The sequence below is a fragment of the Ovis canadensis genome, chromosome 5, assembly GCF_042477335.2.
Source record: "Ovis canadensis isolate MfBH-ARS-UI-01 breed Bighorn chromosome 5, ARS-UI_OviCan_v2, whole genome shotgun sequence".
Taxonomy (NCBI): domain Eukaryota; kingdom Metazoa; phylum Chordata; class Mammalia; order Artiodactyla; family Bovidae; genus Ovis; species Ovis canadensis.
In genome coordinates this window covers 72,868,106-72,891,084 of record NC_091249.1, presented here as the reverse complement: position 1 = coordinate 72,891,084, position 22,979 = coordinate 72,868,106, and the positions used below count along the sequence as shown (strand labels likewise).

The following is a 22,979-nucleotide window of genomic DNA, read 5'->3' as shown; positions in this document are numbered from 1 at the left end:
ATGAATTTTAGCATCAGTTTATCAATTTCTACAAAGAAGTCCAGTGGGATTCTAACAGGAATTGTATTGCTTCTGTAGCTAAATTTGGAGAATATTGCCAGCTTGAAATATTAAGTCTTATGATAATGAACATGGGATGTTTACCATTTATTTAGACTCTTTCATATTTCTTTCAATATTGTTTTGTAGTTTTCAGAGTACAAGTTTGCATGTCTTTTGTTAAACTTATTTTTCAGTATTTTATTCTTTTGATGCTATTGCAATTGAATTATTTTCTCAATTTCCTTTTAGATTGTTCATTGCAAATACCATTGACATTGTTCTTTTTTTTTTTTTTCCTCTGTGTTCTTTGATTCATGGGGTCGCAAAGAGTCGGACACGACTGAGCGACTGAACTGACTGAACTGAGTGATAGATCCCTTCTAAAGGAGTCATTGGGCCTAGATCTCAAAGGCCCTTGCTGAATCATCTAACTTCAGAGAAAACAAAACAGAACTTTAGGTCCCGCCCTGATGTTCCCAGCCAGTTGCATCTACCTGGGACTTATTACCCCCTATCCAGAAACCTTCTACCCCCTACATCTGCCTGGGACTTATCACCCCCTGCCCAGAGGACTTATCATTCCCTGCCCAAAACCTCCCACTCCCTGTTCAACTACAAATGCCATCTCAACTAAAGAATACCCAAAACATCCCGCCTAACTAACATTTCCCTTATCGCTTCCACAAACCTCCCTTTAAATATGAAGTCTCCCTGATCCCTCTCGTGTTCAGTCTGGTTGTTAGGCAGACTGTTACCCCTCCTTGCCTGAATAAAGGTAACCTACTTCCATTGAGCTGGTCTCTCCTTTTCTGCCTTGGCCTGAACGACACTTTACACCTTTATGTATGCTAATTCTTTATTTTGCAGTTCATATCTGTTGTTGAACATCTCTAGTGAAATTTTCATTTCCACTATTATACTTTCAACTCTAGAATGTCCATTTAATTACTTTTAAAAATAATGTCTTTCTCCTTACTAATATTCTCTAGTCAATGCAACATTGTCATAATATTTTACCTCTTTAATCATGGTTTTCTTTAGTTCTTTGAACATATTTTTGATGGCTACTTTGAATACTGTGTCTATTAAATCTAACAGTTGATTATCTCACAGGCAATTTATTCTGCTTTTTTCCTCAGTGTATGTGTTGTATTTCTCTGTTTCTTTGGACATCTTTGCAGTTTTGTTGGAAACCAAATATTGTAGGTAATATTGTAGCCACTCAGCACTGCCTTCTCCCCTGTTTCTTTTCATTGCTGCTTGCTAATTGACTGGCTTGATTATTTGGTGAATTCTATTTTCCCTATGCACAGTGTTAAGCCTCTGATTATGCTTCTTGGGGGCTGAAGCCATGTATATGTCTGCTGTCATCTTGGGCTAATAGAGATTTTGGCAGAGCTTTCTTTGACTATCGTTTTCTCTGTCCACAACCATTAAACTCCATTAACTACAGATTGATTACTGTGTGGTTTAAAAAAATTGGTCTACAGATGAAACCATCCAAATTGTCTCTTTTGAAGAAATAATTTGTGATTTGTTCTGTCCCTACATGTCTCGGGTTGTGCCTTTCCTTGGTTCTCTGGGACAACTAGCTGGTTTACAGTTCAGGCTATAAATCGAATGAATCTCCAATCTCTTCCCAATTGCCTTTAACTGCAATTTCACTGTTCTTGAGAACGTCCTTAGGCTTGAACTTCTCTACATTGTATTCCAAGTGAAGTCAGTTCTTTTGGAAAGAGATTAGGATCTATCTACTTTGTGGCCTGCTTCTTTCCGCAAGCAAAATATCTGAGGTGGTTCTGGACCTGAGGGTGGGGATAATGAACTTTTCACCCTGAGTGATACCACCACTTTTTAGCTGAACTCCTGGTGGAGGTAGGAGCAGTAGTCCCAGCCTTCTCAGCTTGCCTCTCCTGCATGGACCTACCCACTTAGAGCAAGGACTGTTGGGGCTCCACTATTCTCAAAGGCAACATACCCAACATAAAGGCTTCGTACCACCAATAGAGGGTGAGTGGAGGAAGAGAGCCCCCACCTCTCTGACATTTGCCTGGAACTTAGCCCAACCAACAGGTAGCTGCAGGCAGAATGAAAAGTGCCAACATTCTGCTCCTCCTGGGGAGATAGCCCTTTAACCAGGAGCCAAGAGAAAGGGAGCCCTGTTTTTCTGTCTGTGCCAGTCTGGAGCAGAGTTTCCATCTCATGATTTCAGAAGGAGAAGAGAGTATGTCTCAGTTGAAATGCCAGACTTGCTATTATTATCAAACTTTGATAGATTTTCAGTAAATTTCATTTGCTGTGTTTCCTTGGGACCATTTCCAGAGACTTTAAATTGTTGTTTTTGTTTTTATATAATCTTCACCAGTTTCATTGGAGAGCAAGTCAACGGAACTTGTCATGTTGTCATGCTGCCCTTTACTATTTTTAAACCATCCAAAAATCAGGAGTGGGTCTAAGGTTCTGTCAAATGTATTGTTGGCCCAATCAATGTGATTTTTTGTGAAGAAGATTTTGCAATGAAATTAAGAATTAGAATGTATTTCTTTCTTGTTTTTTCTTCTAGTATACATGTATTCTTCTGGCATCTTTTAGCATGTCATAATTTATTGCTTTATTCAATTTGCTTTTTTCTTGAACAGTTTGCATCTATAAGGGGAAATGTCACCACTGGTGCATGTGTATGTGTATACTCTAATCACAATTGGGAATAAAAACGATTTTTCCTTTTATAGTAGTATGCTGTTATTTTCTTCTTGGGGAATGAAATTGGTAGTTAGGTTACTATTTGCTATTTGAAAGTTTAGAGAAGTTTTGATCTGAACGAGCTTATCCAGTCATGTGTGTGTGATGTGTGAACAATTTTTGAACATATTTAGTTACTAGATATTAAAATTTCCTCTTCCTTATTGTGACTATTCTGATATTTTACATTTTTAGGAATGAAAACATGGGAAAGTATTAATAGTATATAAGCCTTGCAGATCTGAATTTGAATTCCAGCTGCATGTCCTAGTAGCTGGGTGATCTTGGATACATAGCTTCATCTCTCAAAGCTTCAGTTTTTGTCCTTAAAAGGAGGACAAATATTTATCTCTTGGGGTTATCGCAGTGACAAAAAGAAGGAATGCACATAAAACATTCAGTGCTATGATTGGGTGCTTACTTACTGATCAGTATTCAGTAAGTGATAATTCTTTTGCTTTTGAGAAAATAATTCATTTCACATCGAATTTAAAATAATTAACATTTAACTGTGCAAAATGTTTGCTGATAATTTTTTTTCTTATCCTGGATGCTCTATTTCCTGCCTCATTTCTAACTTTATTAGTTTTCAAATTAGATTTGCTGTTTGTTGGCCATTTGTTAGTGTTTTCCAACAAGTTGGCTTTGGCTATATAAATCACTTCTTTACACTTCATTTACTATTAAACTAAGTTATTGTTCATTTTATCACATTTATGACTTCCTATCCTCTCTTTTTTACTCTTTTCCTCATTTTATATAATAGGTGAGAAGTTAGCTGATTTTCCTTTATTTTTTAAAGAATAAAGACAAGTAAAGTTATGAACTCTCTCTACATATTGGTTTGACCATTTCCCATAGATTTTGATTCATAATTATTATTCTCTTTATATTATGCAGCTGGATTCTGAGGACATGATTAGAACTAGACACTCAAGGATGGACTAGAAATTGGGACTAGTTAGAGAGGCTGTCACAACTGTGAGCTGAAAGGCCTTAGCCAACTATCTAGACTGGGGATATTGTTGGGTGGCAGAATATCTGGAGCTTAGTAATAAAATCATCCAACACCAGCTGAATGCCAATTATGTGCTGAACACTTCTCCTCATAACAGTTTTGCATATCTAGCTCCTTAATTATCACATGTGTTGTGACACTTATTTCATTTCTTCCTTTCTGCAATTGAAGATACTGAAGTAGTCAAATGACTTGCCCAAGAGCACAGAGCAAGTATAATTCATTCGTCAGGAATCCTGATTAGACATTCTCTGCACTGCTATGTCCTGTCACTCCATTATAAATCTCTCACAGGTTTATTCTTAAGCCAAGTCTTATTCTCCACACTGTCAATAGTGAGCATTGTTATCTTTTAATTTACTTTGTGGTGACAGAAATGGGTTGTGTTTACTTTGCAGTGTTACTTAAGATGAGTTACCCTAAGAGAAGACAAAGGTGTCAATGGGAAGAGTTTTCAAATATAAGAGAAAGCTTACATGTGGAAGAGCTCACTGATCTATTTCACAAGACCCCATAAGACCATGCTAAGTAGAACAAGGTGTAAAACACTAATTGCATGATAGCTCCAGTTAATTAAATAACTGCTATGTGCCAACCATTGTGCTATAAGAATATTACATGCATTATTTCAATTAGTTCTTATCACAGTCCCAAGAGGTAGGTGTTATTATTACTATTCCTTATTTATAGATTTATAGAGTCTTCCTTATTAGAGATTTCTTATTTATAGATTGGGATATTACCACTCCAAAGTATTAAGAAATTCATCCCAAGTTGCAGAACCAGGAAGTGACACAACTAGCAATTAGATTCAGGTTATCTGCCTCCAAAATCTTAAACCTTATCTCTTTTGCTTAATTGTCTCTCCTGGAAGCTATAAGAAGGCAGAATAATAATCAATATAAAGGAAAATATTAATAATGTGCTACTTCAGGGGGTGATGGAGCTTTCATTTCTAGAAAGATCCAAGCAGAGGCCTTGTGATCCTCTGTCCACAAAAATAAGAGGGAATCTGCTACCTACAGGCCGTAATGGTACTGACTGTGAAAAATACTCTACAATAATTGTAGGAAATAGGAGAGTATGTGGTAGAAAAATTAGACTGTCTTGTGAGGTAGTGAGTCAGATGGGGTAAATGCAAAAGCATAGAAATAGAGTCTAAGTTTGGATGGATAATTTAATTCAATGGCCTGTTAATTTTTTCTGAAATCGAATATCTTAACCATTGATTCTGATTTTGCCCGAAAGAGAAGTTAGAACAGCAGTTTTCAGGTTTTTGAGTATGTGGCTTACATTCAAACACTAGAAATGTAGAGCTCCCCTCAAGGGATCAGGAGATTCAAAAGAGGGCTAAACAAGTCAACAGTAATTGCAATGTAAATACTAATCCCACATACCAGTGCCTCAGAGAGTCTGTAGAAGCATCCTGTTTGCGCTGTGTAACTTTATCACCCATCACCATTAGGGAGCTCCTAGGGGACAGCCTTTTGTTGCTCTCTCCCGCTCCTCTTATACACACAGCCATGTGCCAGCATACATGCATCCTTTCTTAGATACTAGCTGGATACCAAACTGTATCAATTATTCAAAACAAATTCTACCAACTCTACACTATTTCAAAAAACTATTCAACTCATTGTTATACCTGACAAACAGCCATAACAGTGTGAACCAACAGGTAAAGTAAAATTAAGTTTACACATTGAGTAACTGTAGGAGCGCACCTGTGATGAAACCATAGAATAATTGCTATATGATGAGCATGATAGAAACGGTTGTTTTTTGATTACTAATGTTGCATGGGACACAAACTGGTGGTTGAATTAAGCCTTTTACCATTACTGCCCATGATTTAGGTGTCAACAGTAAATCACGAACATATCCTAATTCAAAGGGAAGATCTGCCCCTTATTTTATTGTGGGCTGCAGGAGCCTCTTATCTGAAGTCTTCAGAAGACAAGGCAAAATCTGGCTGTGACTCAGTGGATACTGAGGCCCAAGGCAAACAAACTCCATGAACCCCTAAAGCCTCATTCTCTTCCGTTGACTTATTGATGTGCAATCTAGGCAAGTCACTAAACTTTTATGAGCCTTGATTTCTTTACCCGTAAAATGGTGATATTGATAATGTTTTCTCTGTAAGATTGTACTGTGAAGGCAAAATGAAGTAAAGATCATTAAAGATCTTTATAAACTGTAAAGTGCCATGAAGGAAAAAGAGTAATTATTATTTTTAAAGTGATGTTCTAACAGAGCCTGGACTGTAGCCAAAAGCAGGCTGACTCAGAAGCAGGTTTGTAGGGGAGCTGGAAGCCTGCTGGGGCATTGCTAAGGAAACCAGCAGAGAAATACATCACTGAGCCCCATCCTTATCTGCCCACTGCACAGTATCTACCAAGAGCACAAACAGTGCAAGGGACTGGTCATGGATAATTTGGGGAAAAAACACACATCAGATTCCATTTAAGGAAGGAGAGAAAGTAGGAGCAGGCTCCAAAGAAGGAAACTATTTCTTTTGGTTACAAAGAGGAAAGCACTTCCTGAACATTTCTAATCGAATGTATAATGCCATCTGGAAGGCAGAGGGAGAAAGCTGGCTCTTAGGTTTCCTTTCAGAAGGGGAAGCCTTTGTCCCTGGCATCATTTGGATATTTGTAAGTAGATGAAGTTTAGTAGCATAAGCCCTGGGAGTCCCTGGGCTCAGCTGATGGGTTCCATTGTCAGCTTCTTTGTTGAGTATAACAAGTTGTGTAAAAATGAATCTTGTGACCCTGGGAATGAAAACTGTGAAAAGTTCTCAATGTGTCCCTTTGAATCTCTGCAACGTCTCTCATATGATCCTCTTCTTTGCCATGAATACTTCTGCCACATTCATGATTTCCATGATGTATTATTTTCCTTGCTCACTTTATACCTGAGAGGAAAATACCTAATAAATATTCCAAATTCAACTTTCCTTAGTGGAACTCCATATTGTCCATTCTCACCCTCAAGAGTGTTTCTCCCCAGCATTTGAATTTCAGCCACTATTGAGCCACTTAAGTAACAAAAGGTTATTTTGATCCTTGTCATTCTCTTACCTAGTATAATATCAAAAAAACCTACCGATTGTATCTTCCTGGGACTTTCCAAATTCAGACCTTCAGCATGTCATGCCTGGACCATGGATTTGGGTCTCCCGTCTATTTTTCAGTCACTTTAATACCTCTTCGTGAAAAGGCTAAACCTGCCTTTCCAAAAGGTAGACCAATGTGTGCTTTTTCCTAACTTAAAAGTATTTGATGACTCCCTGTTACAGAAGTACACACTCTTTCCTATGGCATTTGAATGAGTTCCTTTTAGGGGCAATACTGGGAACTATATGAACAAACAAACAACTGTAGTATCAAGTGGGGCTTAATGCAGTGTGGTCTTGAGCTAAACTCTTGTTATGATCAAGATTCTTCTATAGACAAGAAATTGTTCTAGGGAATACAGAGAAGCACGGATATGTAATCCAAATTGTTTTTAAAATTGTGCTTTCTGAAAATTCCATTGGTCATTAGCAGCTGTGTAGGTCCCTGAATCACTTTTGGCCTGGATAACTAGGACTAACAGAGACGTGATAAATGAGGGAGGTGTTAAATAAACAGACTAGAAAGTCTTTTCCATTACAGGTTTGTAGGCATGAAAACTGAACTTGGGAACATCATTATTGAGAATAAGTGAGTGGGGTTTATTGAAGAAAGCCACTTACGGCTTGTTTTTAACAATGGATCACACTCAAAATTTATATGTATATTGTTTAGTTGCCTATATATTCTTATTTTAATCACTGTCTCTGGTTTATGGCTTAAAAAGATTTAGATAACAAAATATCTATTCCTCTTAGAAACTTTTTTGGTGAGGCACCTTTTTCTAACCACTCTTCCATTTAGAGACTGACCTGGAAATTACTTTGTAGGGCCTCCTGGATGAGGGACAGTTCAGAAAGACACATGGAGAGAAGAAATGGGAACTGCAATAGCTGATCCTGTTTAAGAATAATCAAAAGCGGACAATATATACTCACATATGCTTAAAATATTCAACTGGATTACACATGGAGTGATGAACAGTGGTTCCTTCTGCAACTGGGTGATGCATTTTTACTTTGTATTTTACACCTTATAGGATTTGCTTAACCATGAAAAACATTTATATTATTATAGATATGCAGAAGACACCACTCTTATGGCAGAAAGCAAAGAAGAACTAAAGAGCCTCTTGATGAAAATGAAAGAGGAGAGTGAAAAAGAGGGCTTAAAACTCAACATTCAGAAAACTAAGATCATGGCATCTGGTCCCATCACATCACTTCATGGCAAATAGATGGGGAAACAATGGAAAGAGTGACAGACTATTTTTTTAGGCTCCCAAATCACTGCAGATGGTGATAGCAGCCATGAAATTAAAAGATGCTTCTTGGAAGAAAAGTTATGACCAACCTAGACAGCTTATTAAGAAGCAGAGACATTACTTTGCCAACAAAGGTCCATCTAGTCAAAGCTATGGTTCTTTTCAGTAGTCATGTATGGATGTGAGAATTGGACTATAAAGAAAGCTGAGCGCTGAAGAATTGATGCCTTTGAACTGTGGTGTTGGAGAAGACTCTTAAGAGTCCGTTGGACAGCAAGGAGACACAACCAGTCCATCCTAAAGGAAATCAGTCCTGAATATTCATTGGAAGGACTGATGCTGAAGCTGAAACTCCAATACTGTGGGCACCTGGTGCGAAAAACTGACTCATCTGAAAAGACCCTGATGCTGGGAAAGATTGAGGGCAGGAGGAGAAGGGGATGACAGAGGATGATATGGTTGGATGGCATCACTGACCCAATGGGCATCAGTTCAGTTCAGTTCAGTCGCTCAGTTATGTCCGACTCTCTGCGACCTCATGAACCACAGCACGCCAGGCCTCCCTGTCCATCACCAACTCCCAGAGTCCACACAAACCCATGTCCATTGAGTTGGTGATGCCATCCAACCATCTCATCCTCTGTCATCCCCTTCCCCTCCTGCCCTCAATCTTTCCCAGCATCAGGGTCTTTTCAAATGAGTCAGCTCTTCACATCAGGTAGCCAAAGTATTGGAGTTTCAGCTTCAACATCAGTCCTTCCAATGAACACCCAGGACAGATCTCCTTTAGGATGGACTGATTGGATCTCCTTGCAGTCCAAGGGGCTCTCAAGAGTCTTTTCCAACACCACAGTTCAAAAGCATCAATTCTTTGGCACTCAGCTTTCTTTATAGTCCAACTCTCACATCCATACATGACCACTGGAAAAACCATAGCCTTGACTAGATGGACTTTGTTAACAAAGTAATGTCTCTGCTTTTTAATATGCTGTCTATGCTGGTCATAACTTTCCTTCCAAGGAGTAAGTGTCTTTTAATTTCATGGCTGCAATCACCATCTGCAGTGATTTTGGAACCCAAAAAATAAAGTCTGCCAATGTTTCCACTGTTTCCCCATCTATTTGCCATGAAGTGATGGGACCAGATGTCATGATCTTAGTTTTCTGAATGTTGAGCTTTAAGCCAACTTTTTCACTCTCCTCTTTCACTTTCATCAAGAGGTTCTTCAGTTATTCACTTTCTGCCATAAGGGTGGTGTCATCTGCATATCTGAGGTTATTGATATTTCTCCCAGCAATCTTGATTTCAGCTTGTGCTTCCTCCAGCCCAGCATTTCTCATGATGTAGTCTGCATACAAGTTAAATAAGCAGGGTGACAATATACAGCCTTGACGTACTCCTGTTCCTATTTGGAACCAGTCTGTTGTTCCATGTCCAGTTGTAACTGTTGCATCCTGACCTGTATACCGGTTTCTCAAGAGTCAGGTCAGGTGGTCTGGTATTCCCATGTCTTTCAGAATTTTCCACAGTTTATTGTGATCCACACAGTCAAAGGCTTTGGCATAGTCAATAAAGCAGAAATAGATGTTTTTCTGGAATTCTTTTGCTTTTTTGATGATCCAGCTGCTGCTTCTGATGCTAAGTCACTTCAGTTGTGTCTGACTCTGTGCAACCCCATAGACGGCAGTCCACCAGGCTCCCCCATCCCTGGGATTCTCCAGGCAGGAACATGGAGTGGGTTGCTATTTCCTTCTCCAATGCATGAAAGTGAAAAGTGAAAGTGAAATCACTCAGTCGTGTCCAACTCTTAGTGACCCCATGGACTGCAGCCTACCAGGCTCCTCCATCCATGGAATTTTCCAGGCAAGAGTACTAGAGTGGGTTGCAATTGCCTTTTCCGATGATCCAGCAGTGTTGGCAATTTGATCTCTGATTCCTCTGCCTTTTCTAAAACCAGCTTGAACATCTGGAAGTTCACGGTTCACGTATTGCTGCAGCCTGGCTTGGAAAATTTTGAACATTACTTTGCTAGTGTGTGAGATGAGTGCAATTGTGCAGTAGTTTGAACATTCTTTGGCATTGCCTTTCTTTGGGATTGGAATGAAAATTGACCTTTTCCAGTCCTGTGGCCCCTGCTGAGTTTTCCAAATTTGCTGGCATATTGAGTGCAGCACTTTCACAGCATTTTCTTTCAGGATTTGAAATAGCTCAACTGGAATTCCATCACCTCCACTAACTTTGTTCGTAGTGATATTTTCTAAGGCCCACTTGACTTCACATTCCAGGATGTCTGGCTCTAGGTGAGTGATTATGCCATCGGATTATCTGGGTCATGAAGATCTTTTTGTACAGTTCTTCTGTACAATTCAATGGGCATGAGTTTGAGTAAACTCCAGTAGTTGGTGATGAACAGGGAGGCCTGGTGTGCTGCTCTCCATGGGGTCGCAAAGAGTCAGACACAACTGAGCGACTGAAGTGAACTGACTAATATCATTACTATGAAAAGGATACAAAATTTATTGCAAGTTGAAAAAAATAAGTGAAAATGTTGTATATTAAATAATTCCATTCTTGTGAACAAATATATCTATGTGCATATATTTTCCACAGTCTTTATTTATATGTATATTAGTACTTAATCTTGTATGTATGTATGTATACATACATACATATATTTGAATCAAATGAAATCTGACTCTGGGTCTCCATTTTGTCAGGAGGACAAGATATTCAGTCCTCATGATTTTCAGGGTGTTTTGATGTCTTCTTAGAGTCACATGCAAATTACCTGGTCCCACTCTCCTATTGTGGTCACTGATATCTATTTTGTCCACGTTTGCATGGGTCCTTGATTGGGCAATAATTCATTTTACATGCCAAGCTTGGAGGAAAATCTTTACTGAGACTAGACTTTCCCTCTGAGAAAACCCTCTGAGGTCCTGGTCTTTCCTTGAGAGTGGCCCTGGAAATTGTAGCCTAAGTTCCTATTGCTTTTGGAATGCAAAGATCTGTGTCCTCTTGCCTGTCTTGATGATTGTCCTATCTCTAGTACTCCTAATTTTAGCACAAATCACTCCATAAGTTCAAGGTCCAGAAGCAGGCTTTATTTGTAGGCATCTTTTTTTGGCTCTAAGTCAAAGAGACACAAAAGGCCTGGAAATCTTGGAATACTTCTTAGAGTTTTATGTGTGTACTTGTATAAGGATTTATGCATATACATTTGTCTAAATGCACATGTATGGGCTTCCCTGGTGGCTTAGTGGTCAAAAATCCGCCTGCCAGTGCAGGAGATGTGGGTTCTATCTCTGGGTCAGGAAGATCCCCTGGGGAAGGAAATGGCAACTCACTCCAATATTCTTGCCTGGGAAACCCAATGGGTAGAGGGGCCTGGTGAGCTACAGTCCATGGGGTTGCAAAACAGTTGAACATGACTAAGCAACTAAACAACAAGAACAACATCCATTTACACCGATGCATATGTATGTGAGGGGGTTGGTCAAAATAGAGTGAGAGTGAAACACAATTTACTATTTTAATAAGTCATTTTGCCACACTCACTTTATAGATAAGGAAACAGATTCTGAGAGATGAAGCAACTCATACAAGTTTAAGCACTAATAAGTGGCGTGATAATTTTAAATCCTGATCTCTCTAGCCCCAAAGCTCATTCTAATTTCCTCGGACTTAACCATAATCACATTTTTACAGCATATACAAAGACTGGAAGTTTCAGGCAGACTTTCCCAGATTTTCAGCTTTTTAGCAATTTGAAAACTGGTGGCGAAAATGCCAAATTGCTTGATTTTTTTTCCTTCCTTTTCAGACTTTATCAGAAGGGTAGATATTCTGGTTGAGAAACAATTTAAGTCCTAGGAAAACAGTAATTTAAAACCATGAGGTGCTAGGATTGGAGGAGATTTTAGGGGTCATCTAAGTTGTGGTTTCGACTTTTTTCTTCTAATAAGCTCTGTGCTAGGTTATTAACAACAGAAACCCACTCTGGTTTTAAACAATGGAAACCCACTCTGCCTAGTATATGCCAATGAGGAATTTATTGAGAGGATCTGGGGTAAGTCACAGATTCCAAGGGAAGTTGACATACCAGACCTTAGAAAGAGCAGGTCTGGACCTCCGAGGCACAAAGCTCTGAAGCCATCTTTTCAGTCTTCTCTTGGAGATTAATATGTTCCACTTTTTTGTGCTTTCCTTGAATTCCATGTGTTAAACTTACTTTCTCAGAGAATCTGACCACACTGATATGGGCATGGAACCACCCTAAGTCTGTAGAGATTAGGGGCCCTTGACTGATACCCCATGAGACCATGCAAAGTGGGGTTGGGGACACTTACCTTTGGCCCAAGTTGCCACCCCCTCCCCCACCCCACAGCAAAACTGAGCAGAACAGAAATCACAATCTAGACTTTCCAACTTGAACCCTGGGCAGCCCCTGCTTTTGATACTGTGATTATTGTGCATACTATCCTAAGTACATTCAAATTAGAAGCTACGTTATATAATTTACTAGGGGTGTTTTTAGGTGCTAAGGACTTTTTCAAGGATTTTAAAAAACAACCATATCCAAACACTCAAGAAGAAAAATTGAAAACATTGTGGGAAGTGATTATCATTCATCAACTGAGATCAGACATCCTGCAAAACTGTGTTGTGTGTTGTTGATCTGTTGCCTGATTAGAACTGGATGAAACCTGGAAACCTTTATCTGTCAGTTCCCAAACTTGGCTTCATGTCAGAATCAACTGTGGGTTTCCGTAAGTCCTGGCTTTGGAGCTGTTTGACCTGGGTTGGATCCCAGCTTTGTGTCTACCCAGATGTTTGACCACGTGAAGGTTGCTTAAGCTCTCCAAGCCTCAGTTTCCTCATCTTAAAATTCTGACAACTTTATTTTCAAATCACAAGGTTGTTGGAGAATTCAACAAAATCCTTTGTAGATTATATTTATCATCATGGCCTGGCATAAATGCCCCAAAATCTTAGCAGTACTGCTTACTGGATTCTTCTTCCTTTAGTGTGGCTTTTTAGGCTTTGCAAAACCTTTGCACACATACATACCTCATCAATCTTCAGCAACTCAATAAGATCTCTCACAAAATCTGGAATCCCATAAGACTGCAAAAGAGGTTTTTTCATGAAAGTAGAATTTCAGAAGTAGATTGAAATTGATCTGCTCTTAGAAATGAAAAGTGTTTGATCCAGAGGTTCACTATTATATTTAAATCAAACAGTGCTTGAAGAAGCAGTAGAAAATCCTATCAAAAGCAGAGTAAGATTTTCTTCCCTTTGAGGGTTATGACTCCTTTCTGGCGGGAAAACAGCAATCAGGCAGGGAGCCACTATGTACTTGCTCCTCTTTGTGAATGAACAGAGGCTGCAAAGCCAGGAACCAGAGCAGAGAGATGGCTAGTTGCTTTCTTCTTCCTTCCTGTTAGCTAGAAGCCTCTTCCTTGTAGTATCAGGGCAAGAAGATGGACAGGCAGGTGGTAGACCAGAAAGGCTGTGGCTGGCGTAAGATACCCACAGAGCAGCAGTTCCCTTCCAGCACTTGGGGAAACCTGAGAGTTTACGTCAAACTTCCTGCAATCCTAGGAAAGGTCTGATTCCAAGAAGACAGGCTGTGATGAGTAAGAAAGCAGTGTTCTGATCAAATATGCCTGCAGATTAAATAGTGAGTCGCGCCAAGATTTGTGAGAAAGGTGACAATTTGTGAGCAGGTGTTTGTTTTGCCCAAGTTGTTTTGTGGTGAGGTGAAACTAGATTTGCCTACAATATTCACGTCTTTTCTAATCCTCAGTAGCTACTAACACTGCTTTTGCTTAACAGTTTTGTTCCTCCCTTCAAGGACCCATATTTCTGAAGAGAAGAAAGATAAAATTTCAAATTCTGTTAAAATATTTTTTTTAAATGCTCTCTTAGGTTGTACTATGGGTTTTTATGTTCTGATAAAGAAGTGAACTTGTTAGTTGCAGTCATTGGAACAGAATTAATAGGAGCAGCCTTACTTAAGCCCTGGCTAGAGTTCTTTGTCATCCAATGTAGTTAGGTTAACACCCACAGGGAAATATTACCAGTAGATAATTCTATAAACTGAAAAAGCAAGGGGATTAACAAAAATGGTTTTTGGACATGGAACAACAGACTGGTTCCAAATAGGAAAAGGAGTGCGTCCCTGTCCCGCGGCCCCCGCCGTGCGTGCTTGCCGGCCCCTCCCCGCCGCCGCCGGCCTCGTCCTCGCCCTCGTCCCGCGCGTGCGACCGCCCGCGTTCCCGTCCCCTGTCTGGGCCCGAGCCGGCCTCGCCTCGCCTCACGTGGGTGTTGTCACCCTGCTTATTTAACTTATATGCAGAGTACATCATGAGAAACACTGGACTGGAAGAAACATAAGCTGGAATCAAGATTGCCGGGAGAAATATCAGTAACCTCAGATATGCAGATGACACCACCCTCATGGCAGAAAGTGAAGCGGAACTAAAAAGCCTCTTGATGAAAGTGAAAGAGGAGAGTGAAAAAGTTGGCTTCAAGCTCAACATTCAGAAAATGAAGATCATGGCATCCGGTCCCATCACTTCATGGCAAATTGATGGGGAAACAGTGGAAACAGTGTCAGACTTTATTTTTTGGGGCTCCAAATCACTGCAGATGGTGATTACAGCCATGAAATTAAAAGACGCTTACTCCTTGGAAGAGAAGTTATGACCAATCTAGATAGCATATTCAAAAGCAGAGACATTACTTTGCTGACTAAGGTCCATCTAGTCAAGGCTATGGTTTTTCCAGTGGTCATGTATGGATGTGAGAGTTGGACTGTGAAGAAGGCTGAGGGCCGAAGAATTGATGGTTTTGAACTGTGATGTTGGAGAAGACTCTTGAGAGTCCCTTGGACTGCAAGGAGATCCAACCAGTCCATTCTGAAGGAGATCAGCCCTGGGATTTCTTTGGAAGGAATGATGCTAAAGCTGAAACTCCAGTATTTTGGCCACCTCATGCAAAGAGTTGACTCATTGGAAAAGAGTCTGATGCTGGGAAGAATTGGGGGCAGGAGGAGAAGGGGACAACAGAAGATGAGATGGCTGGATGGCATCACGGACTCGATGGATGTGAGTCTGAGTGAACTCCGGGAGATGGTGATGGACAGGGAGGCCTGATGTGCTGCAATTCATGGGGTCACAAAGAGGTGGACACAACTGAGTGACTGAACTGAACTGAGATTTTAAGTTTTTAGTCTCTTGTTCTGATTATCTCTTGCCATGTAACCTAATTCGTCTCCTTTGCAAGCTAGTGGCACAAAATAACGCCAATTTATTGTTTCTGATTTGGGGAGTCAAGAAGTCAAGGGAAACTTGCCTCTGCTTCACAGTGTTTGAGACTTGAGCTGGAAACACTGAAAGGCCTGTAGTGACATGACAGTTGAGGGTGGAATCATCTCAAGGCTTATTCACTTATTTATCTAGAGGTTAGCTGTCCACTGGGGCCTCAGTGGGGGCTGTTGGCAGGAACATCTCTTGTGATCTTTCCATGTGGTCTTCCTGCTTCCTCATAGCAATCTCAGAGGACCAGGTGGAAGCTGCAACCCTTTTTATGACCTACCTAGGAATTCATGTAAGCTCACTTACAGTCACAGTCTCACCAAGATTCAAGGGGAGGAAAGACAGACCCCATCTCTCTCTGGAGGGGTGTCTACTTTACAGTGGAAGATGAGCAAGTGGAATGGGATATTTGCTGTAACCATTTCTGGAAAGTATAATAAGCCATACATTTCAATACCTTCAATCAATTCCAGAGCTTAAAACCCTTCCATGATTTCTGATGACATATATGATGAAATTCAATATACTAAGAAAACCCCACAAAAGCTGACTCCAACCTCTCTCTGACCTCATTTCCTATACTCTCTACCTTGCTCTTTGAGCTCCTGCTACCCCAGCATCCTCGCTGTCCTTCACTACATAAGCTCTTTCTTACTTGAGAACCAACAAGCATGCTGTTCCCTCTCCTCGGTACACTCTTCCCCTCTTTACAGTGTTCCTTCCCAAGAAAGGGACGAAAGCAGGATTATTTTCTGTTTTGAACTTCTTGGCCCTGTTTCTGCAAGTTTTCCGATTCACATAGCACCAATCGTGTATGTTTTTTTTATTCACATCCTCTACCTGACCCTAACAGAGGGGTGTGGAGAATGTTAGCACTCCAAAAAAATGCAACCTTCTGTATACTCTTCCTGTGTCTGAGCAGAAGGATGAAAGAAGTGAGGATCTTAAGCCCTGGCAGCCTTGGTGTCACCAGATGCTGGCTGTCTGCTTCTGACATGGATGATGACAAGTCCCACGGGGATTTTTTCTTTTTCCAGATATGGCACTGCTAATGGAACTCACATGCCCTAACCCCTGGAAGTAACTGCCTCATCCTAGCAGGGGCAAAGTGGCTTATGATATGGGAGTGAAGGCTTCAACTGAAGTTTCAGTTATCTCTTAGGGACACCTGGGGCCAGAGAACAGGCAAGTCACTTTTCACATGGTGAAGGCACTTTTCCTGGAACCAATATAATTCCACTGCTATAAACATTTAAATCCTTCCCTCAAGCGGCAACTTCAATACTGGCAATTTTATCTTCTAAAAAGAAACACTTTCTTATAATCCACAAAAAAAGTTATGGCAGACTTTTTCTGTAAATGGCCAGAGAGCAAATATTTCAAGCTTTGCAGGCCATATAGTCTCTGTCACAGCTACTCAGTTCTGCTGCTGTAGCTTGAAAGGAGTCTCAGACAGTGTGTAAAAGAAGAGGTGTGGCCATGTTGCAATGAGAGTTTATTTATGGAACAGAAATTTACATTTCATACAATTTTCATATGTTATGAACTATTCTTCTTTTGATTTTTTTCAATCACTTAAAAAAAAACCCAATCTTATCTCATGAGCTGTAAAAAGACAGGCAGTAGTGCCATATTTGGCTCACTGGTCCTAGCAATTTAACTCATTATGCTGGAATACTCAGTTCTCTCCAATTTAAGTTTAAATTATGAAGTCAAATGATTTGCCAGGAACAACCTGGCTTGATGGTAATGTCTTCTCAGTATTTATATGATGGAATCGTTCTTCTCTGATGTGTTAACTATTACACATTCTTTCAATTTCACTTTGGTAGTTTTACTTTTTTCAAGGGACCTCCATACTGCTTTCCACAACATCTGTACCAATTTGCATTCCCACCAACAGTGCAGAAGGGTTCCCTCTTCTCTATACACTTGCCAACGCTTGTCACCTCTTGTATTTTCAGTAATAGCCATTCTGACAGGTGTAAGGTGATAATCTCATTGACTTTTGATTTACATTTCCCTGGGGATTAGTAATTTGACACCTTTTCAAATACCTATTAGCCATGTGTTTGTCTTCTTTGGAGAAATGTCTATTTAAGTCCTTTGTCCATTTTAAAATCATATTATTGCTTTATCTGCTATCGAATTGCTTGAGTTCTTTACATATTTTTAATATTTATCTCCTATGAGATATATAGCCTATATGATACATGGCAAATATTTTCTACCGTATAGGTTGCCTTTTTATTTTTGTTAATGGTTTCCTTTGCTGTGCTGAAGCTTTTAAGTTTGATGTATACCCACTTGTATATTTTTGCTTTTGTTGTCTGTGCTTTTGGTGTCAAATTCAAAAATTATTTCCAAGATTTATGTCAAGTTGCTTACTACCTATGTTTTCTTCTAGGAGTCTTATGGTTACAGGTGTTACATTTTGGCTGATTTTGTGTATGGTGTGAGATAGTGGTCCCGTTTCATTCTTTTGCACGTGGTTGTGTTTTAGCCTTGGAAAAGAAGGAAACCCTGTCCTTTGCAACAACATGGGTGGATCTGGAGGAAGTTTTGTTAACTGAAATAAGTCAAGCAGAGAAAGACAAATACTGTATAATCTCTCTTACATGTAGTATCTAAAATAATCAAATTCAAAGAAGCAAAGAGTAGAATGGTGAGTTCCAAGGGAAGGGAAATATGGGGAGGTGATGGCCAGAGGATACAAAGTTGCAGTTTAGCAAGATTAGTTCTAGAGATCCAGTTTTCAGTATGGTACCTGTAGCTAGCATTACTGTATTCTATAAATCTGTAAGAGGGTATATATTTATGTTAAATATTCTTACTACACACGTGTGCACACACACACACACACACACACACACACACTAATACAAAGAACAGGGGGAAACCAAGGGATGATGGATATGTCTGTGGTTATGGTGGTGGTGATGGTTTCAAGTGAATTTTATAAACTCATTAAGCTGTTTATAATACATATGTAAAGCTTTTTTAACATGTCAATAACACCTTAATCAGTTCAGTTCAGTCACTCAGTCGTGTCCAACTCTTTGTGACCCCATGAACCACAGCACGCCAGGTCTCCCTGTCCATCACCAACTCCCGGAGTTCACCCAAACCCATGTCCATTGAGTCGGTGATGCCATCCAACCATCTCATCCTCTGCCATCCCCTTCTCCTCCTGCCCTCAATCTTTCCCAGCATCAGGGTCTTTTCAAATGAGTCAGCTCTTCGCATCAGGTGCCCAAAGTATTGGAGTTTCTACTTCAGCATCAGTCCTTCCAATGAATATTCAGGACTGATTTCCTTTAGGATGGACTGGTTGGATCTCCATGCAGTCCAAGGGACTCTCAAGAGTCTTCTCCAACACCACAGTTCAAAAGCATCAATTCTTTGACACTCAGCTTTCTTTATAGTTCAACTCTCACATCCATACATGACTACTGGAAAAACCATAGCCTTGACTAGACGGACATTTGTTGACAAAGTAGTGTCTCTGCTTTACAGCCTTGATGTACTCCTTTTCCTATTTGGAACCAGTCTGTTGCTCCATGTCCAGTTCCTTACTGTTGTTTCCTGACCTGCATACAGGTTTCTCAAGAGGCAGATCAGATGTCTGGTATTCCCATCTCTTCCAGAATTTTCCAGAGTTTATTGTGATCTACACAGTCAAAGGCTTTGGCATAGTCAATAAAGCAGAAATAAATGCTTTTCTGGTACTCTCTTGCTTCTTCAATGATCCATTGGCTGTTGGCAATTTGATCTCTGGTTCCTCTGCCATTTCTAAAACCAGCTTGAACATCTGGAAGTTCATGAAGTGGTTAAAAAATTCAATGTGAACTTCAGTTCTTAGAAAAGTCTTTCAAGAATCATAATTGGAATTCAACTGTGTTTTCTCTTATGTTCTTATACTTTTGGCCACTTATATTTTGCATTTATGTCTTTATTTGTGAGAGCAGGTGATTGCACTTATCTTATACAAAACTGTAAAGCATCAAAAGAGAAACCATACTCATCCTTTTCACCACCCACTGTATCCTAAGATCTGTCAAAGTGCTTGAAACATAGCAGGGACCTCATAAATGTTTGATGAATGAATGAAATATAGTTTCCCTTTGTTTCTGTTCCTGCTTTGAAGTGAAGCAGGTCCCCTAAAAATGGCACTTGAAAAGTCAGACCAATTGTGGAGGCAATAGGAGAATGACTTGCTTGGGTCTTAAAGTGAAAGCAATTGGAACTGAACTCAGAATTCAAACATAAAGAAGAGTCTGAGTTGCAACAGAAAATCACTTCCCACATTCTGAAAGCTTGACCTTTGTTAATCATGTCATTGTTGTTCCTGCTAGTGCTACTGCTAAGTCACGTCAGTCGTGTCCGACTCTGTGCGTCCCCATAGATGGCAGCCCACCAGGCTCCCATCCCTGGGATTCTCCAGGCAAGAATACTGGGGTGGGTTGCCATTTCCTTCTCCAGTGCAAGAAAGTGAAAAGTGAAAGTGAAGTCGCTCAGTTGTGTCCAACTCTTTGTGACGCCATGGATTGTAGCCTACCAGGCTCCTCTGTCCAAGGGATTTCCCAGGCAAGAGTACTGGAGTGGGTTGACACTGCTTTAATTATACATTTAGTTGTGTGATCATCTTATTACTGTCTTCCCTCCATGACTGGAGGGACTATGTACATTTTGTCTAAAATTTGTTAAATAGGAAGACTTTCAAGACAAACATGGAACTGGGAAATTGTATTGGATAAGATAAATGAGCTGGAAAATGAGCTAATTAGGTACTTTTATTTGGAACACAGTTTTGGGTCAACTTCATTTTTCAGCTTTTAATTTTGTCTACTTCTTATATTGTCAGGTTAATATAACTCTGTCTAATGCTCTGATGGGTTTTAGAGTATGTTTAACATATTGTTTTAGGGTAATAGCAGAGAAAGGCTGAGAATTTATTCATTCATTCAATGAATATTGAGAAATGCAAGATTACAAAAATATGTTTCTTGATTTAAGGAAGTACAACATGAAATCTGTATGCAGGTCAGGAAGCAACAGTTAGAACTGGACATGGAACAACAGACTGGTTCCAAATAGGAAAAGTAGTACATCAAGGCTGTATATTGTCACCCTGCCTATTTAACTTATATGCAGAATACATCATGAGAAACACTGGACTGGAAGAAACACAAGCTGGAATCAAGATTGCCGGGAGAAATATCAATAACCTCAGATATGCAGATGACACCACCCTTATGGCAGAAAGTGAAGAGGAACTAAAAAGCCTCTTGATGAAAGTGAAAGAGGAGAGTGAAAAAGTTGGCTTCAAGCTCAACATTCAGAAAATGAAGATCATGGCATCCGGTCCCATCACTTCATGGCAAATAGATGGGGAAACAGTGGAAACAGTGTCAGACTTTATTTTTTTGGGCTCCAAAATCACTGCAGATGGTGACTGCAGCCATGAAATTAAAAGACGCTTACTCCTTGGAAGAGAAGTTATGACCAACCTAGATAGCATATTCAAAAGCAGAGACATTGCTTTGCCAACTAAGGTCCATCTAGTCAAGGCTATGATTTTTCCAGTGGTCATGTATGGATGTGAGAGTTGGACTGTGAAGAAGGCTGAGTGCCGAAGAATTGATGCTTTTGAACTGTGGTGTTGGAGAAGACTCTTGAGAGTGCCTTGGACTGCAAGGAGATCCAACCAGTCCCAGAAGGAGATCAGCCCTGGGATTTCTTTGGAAGGAGTGATGCTAAAGCTGAAGCTCCAGTACTTTGGCCACCTCATGCAAAGAGTCGACTCACTGGAAAAGACCCTGATGCTTGGAGGGATTGGGGGCAGGAGGAGAAGGGGATGACTGAGGATGAGATGGCTGGATGGCATCACAGACTCAATGGATGTGAGTCTGAGTGAACTCCAGGAGCTGGTGATGGACAGGGAGGCTTGGCGTGCTGCAATTCATGGGGTTGCAAAGAGTCGGACACGACTGAGCGACTGAACTGAACTGAACAGAACTGAACATGAAATGTGCATACCACTTCCCATCCCCATTCCTATCCCATCCTTGGCTTGTTCTTGATTCTATAAATTGGCATTTGGCTCAGTTCAAATCTGGATTCGTCCTTGACCAACAAGAAAGTTTGCTCTGGATTCTGGCTGTCTCTCTGCTCCCAAGACATTAGCATGATTGAGGGGGTACTGTCAGTGTCTTAGATCCTCCACAGCTAGAGGACCCCCTTTCTTTGTCCCTATGTGGAATGAGACCCCAACAATGAAATCTGGCCACAACTCTGTGAGGAATCTCCTACCAGTGAAGGAAGGAAATCTGAAGGGTATTTCATGGCAATTTGGAAACTTTGGTTTCATCCTTGTTTCCTCCACAAACTCACTACATAACCCTAGGCAAATTACTTTTCTCCCTCTGGACTTCAATTTCCTGTAAGAACAAGAAAATGAAAAATTAGACAAATGACCTCTAAGATGTTATTCAGGGCTCACATTCTCACCTTATACTTATAATTGTACTCCTGTAGTTGAGAGACCACAACCAAGTCTGAGATGCATGGTTCTTAGTTTACTAACCATCTTGTTTTGTTCAACTTAATTTTTCAGGGTCAATAGGAAAAAAAAAAATCAACTTCAACTACTTTATCAGGTTTCTGGCTGAAAGCAGATGAAGATTAACAGGCTTTATCATATAAAGTTGCAATTGAAATTTTGCAGGAAGGAGAAAGCTTCACTTAGATCTTGAGAATCCTTTTGGGCGGCTTCTCTTTGGATGAGCCCCAATCTGATAGCAGGCAGAGGGAGAGGGTTTTTATAGTTCAGAACATTTAACATTTATTGAGCATCTGTTAGAGGCCAGGTACAGTACTAATTGCTTTTTGTGTATTACCCCTATTTGGGTTTCCCAGGTGGCGCTAGTGGTAAAGAACCCATCGGCCAAAGCAGGAGACATAAGAGACACAGATTCAATCACTGTGTCTGAAAGATTCCCTGGAGGAGGGCATGGCAACCCACTTCAATATTCTTTTTTTTTTAATATAAATTTATTTTAATTGGAGGCTAATTACTTTACAATATTGTATTGGTTTTGCCATACATCAACATGAACCTGCCACGGGTGTGCACGTGTTCCCCGTCCTGAACCCCCTTCCCTCCTCCCTCCCCGTACCATCCCTCTGGGTCATCCCAGTGCACCAGCCCTGAGCATCCTGTATCATGCATCAAACCTGGACTGGCGATTTGTTTCACATATGATATTATACATGTTTCAATGCCATTCTCCCAAATCATCCCACTCTCTCCCTCTCCCACAGAGTCCAAAAGACTGTTCTATCTTTCGCTGTCTCACATACAGGGTTATTGTTACCATCTTTCTAAATTCCATATATATGTGTTAGTATACTGTATTGGTGTTTTTCTTTCTGGCTTACTTCACTCTGTATAATAGGCTCCAGTTTCATCCACCTCA

At 40.2% G+C, this 22,979-nt stretch overlaps 1 protein-coding gene across 1 annotated transcript in view; it reads left to right on the top strand.

Moving 5' to 3' along the window:
- The first annotated feature begins 765 nt into the window (after positions 1–765).
- The window catches only part of HTR4 (5-hydroxytryptamine receptor 4), a 248,757-nt gene continuing 226,543 nt past the window's right edge, over positions 766–22,979 (top strand). Inside the window, exon 1 of the mRNA XM_069592379.1 lies at positions 766–817. The gene's annotated coding sequence lies outside the window, so the exon portion shown is untranslated. The remainder of the gene's footprint in view (positions 818–22,979) is intronic.